The sequence below is a fragment of the Nicotiana tabacum genome, chromosome 12 (assembly GCF_000715075.1).
Source record: "Nicotiana tabacum cultivar K326 chromosome 12, ASM71507v2, whole genome shotgun sequence".
NCBI classification, from domain to species: domain Eukaryota; kingdom Viridiplantae; phylum Streptophyta; class Magnoliopsida; order Solanales; family Solanaceae; genus Nicotiana; species Nicotiana tabacum.
In genome coordinates this window covers 99230130-99233335 of record NC_134091.1, presented here as the reverse complement: position 1 = coordinate 99233335, position 3206 = coordinate 99230130, and positions in this window count along the sequence as shown.

Here is a 3206-nt window from a genome sequence, read left to right as displayed (position 1 = left end):
GAGTTTTCAAATTGGTATAGCCTTCCAATCTTTAGTTGGAAGTTTCAGCATATCTCCAAGTGTATGGTAGGAGCATTTGATATAGTCTGCACAATCTTTAAATATTTATATCTTGAATTCTTTGAAGGAAGGTTTTAATATATCTTCAAATCTTCAACTGGAAGTCTTTAATATGTTGGATGGCATGACTTGATTTATGTTAGAGAAAGATGATTCTTCGACTGTGAGGTTTTCTTTGCTAAAGTGGTGTCTTTTGAATTGATTTCTTCTTCTACCTACAAAAGAGAAGGGAGAAACATATATGTATAAAGGAGATCATAAAATTACATGTGAAGATTGAAATTGAAGAGATATTCTTGGTGGTCATTTTTTTTATAAAAAAAAATCATGCTTCATACAATCTTTGATTCGTGTATCTCGAAATGAGGATGAGTTTCTATTCCTTTGTGCCATAAGGTCAAATCTTTTAGTGGTAAAGTAATATCTGCAAGTTAGACTATATAACTCTCTTCGCTAGTCTTTGTCTTCAGATAAAATAAAATTTTCAACTTAGACGGTGTATGATCTTTGCTTCAGACAAAAAGTAAAGTTTTTGGCTCAAACGGTGTAATGGTTTTCGTCTCAAATAAAGTAAAATATTTGGCTTAGACGGTGCAATGGTTTTTGCCTCAGGTAAAGTAAAATTTTTGGCTTAGACGATGTAATGGTCTTTGCCTCGGATAAAATAAAGTCTTTAGCATAGGCTGTATAATGGTCTTCGCTTCAAACAAAAATAAAACATTTTGGCTCAAACGGTGTAATGGTCTTCGCCTCAGATGAAGTAAATTTTTTGGCTTAGACGGTGTAATGGTCCTCGTCTCAGATAAAATCAAATCTTTGAATAAAGTAAGATCTTTAGCTCAAACGGTGTAAATGTCTTCACATCAAACACAAAAACATCTTCGGCTTAGACGGTGTGTAATGGTATTCGCTTCGAACAAAGTAAAATTTTCGCCTTAGATAGTATAATGATCTTCGCCTTAAACAAAATAAAGTATTGGAATCTTCAATGGTGCAAAGTTTTTGCAATCTCAAAGAGAGTAAATCCTGCTTCCACTTTAAGATTGGTCTATTCATAAAATCAACTCGAAGATTGGACCAACAAGAATTTCTTTTCTCCTTTTGGCCTGAAAGAAACAAGGAACAAAAAAAAAATGCGAGAAAAGGGAAGGAAATTGCCTGTTCAGAAAATAAAACATGCGCATAAATATAGAGTGCATTAAAAACGAAGTCGGTTCTCTTTCTCTGCACTTTCTGAAACCTAGAACAGATAAGGTTATAGATTTTGAAGACCAGTTAAATTTTTATGTGAATAACTGATTCATTGATTCTTTTCCCCGCATGATAAGGTACAGTAGCAGCTGCAAGTGCACCAAGCATTGATCATTTATGATCCGTTCTATTTATCATGGGCTTTTGTACTTGCTTTTTGCTGTACTTCTTTGTTATTTAAACAGTAGCCAGATTATCAACCTTTTTCTACGTTGAAGTTTCAGAAGTTCTCTGGCTTGAAGTCTATTCATTGGCTGCATTAGTTTAATCAAACAATATTTACTCCAATTGTTTAGTTGATTTGGTGATTAAATTATTTATTTGTTTTCTAAATAAAGTAGCTAGTAGGAGTTTTTTCACTAAAGTGACATGACTTCTTCTTTTAATATATCAAGAACTTGAAGTCTGCAGAACCTATCCTTGAAGAATGTGCGGAGCAAGTTGAAGCACAATAGAGTTTTTGTTCTAATAGAAGTGGTTTAAAGATTTTGTCATTTGTACATCGTGCTACAGTTCTACTGTCTGTTTTTAAGAGTTGATAAAAATAGCGTCATGCAATTTGAATGGGTACATTTATAGACAGTGTGATCCTTCAATTCTTTATAATGAACAATGAAATTTTATAGAGTATGGATTTTGATTATTTGAAATTTTATAGAGTATGGATTTTGATTATTTGATATACTTTTAGATGCATGGTGGTTGTATATATGAGTGTGAGAAAGCATATGGTAATGATTATTATTGGATAACTACAGGAAAAAATAAAAATTGGTGTAATTATATTTATTAAAATTTCACTTCAACGAAGGGAAATGTGGTCTTTAAAACTCTTTAATAATATGATTATCAAATGGTTATATGTGCATTAGCGAAGGGAACACCGGTCGCTAAATAGGAACAATAACGGGAAGTTTTTTGGTCGTTAAAGGAATTTAACGACGGAGCCTTTAGCGACCGGCGACAACCAGACTTTGTTCGGTCATTATTGACTTATAGCGACTGAATGCGGGGTAGGTTTAAGCTTTCACGGTGCGGGGCGGGTTCAAGAATGTTTTAAACATTGTGGGGCGGTTGCGGGGCATTGCGGGTTAGGCAGTATTGCGGTTGCGGGGCATTGGTACATTACTCTTCATCAAAAGGAAAAATCAACTGTTTTGTACTTTTCTGTTCAAGTAAATTTCTGATAAGACTTTCTCAGTTGGTGTTTGGAATTTATAATTTTTCCCTTGCTTATCTTTAACATTGTTTTAAAAAAAATTTGTTAGTTCATTTGTCTCCTCTTTTCTTGCTCCTTAAAGCTTAAATTTGCAGGTCATATTCTAGCTATGCTCTGAACGTAGATATTACAAATCATTCAAGCTCTTTTTCTTCTTTTTTATTTTCTTTAAATTTCTTTAATTGTTCTATAAGGACCCATAGCATGACCAACACTTTTTGACAGGTTTATCTTTGTGCAAACTTCATAGTTCTAAAAAAAAAGATATTTATGAGATTTAGTGTCTTATTATTAATCATAAGAATATCGATGCAACTTCTGGCGGGTAGGAGTGTTAGCAATTTTAAAAAGATATATTTAATATCGATTAATATAATTAACTCTAATTAAATTACTACTTTTATGGAGTATTATGCTAAAAATTATTTTCTAACAATATAATTAGTAGTAGACCATAGTCCAGCAGCACAACAGGTACGGCTAAGAAAAAGAGAAAAGAAGCTCTAGGCCATTGGCAAATTTTTCTTTTTTTTAAAAAAAATGAAAAAGGAAATATTTTGCTTCGTGGGCAGGGCAGGTCGGGTTAAGGCTAAATCCGCCCGGCAACCGCCCCGCCCCGCTCCATTGCCATCTCTACGTAATAAATGAATCATGATCTTACATAGCCTAGTGATTG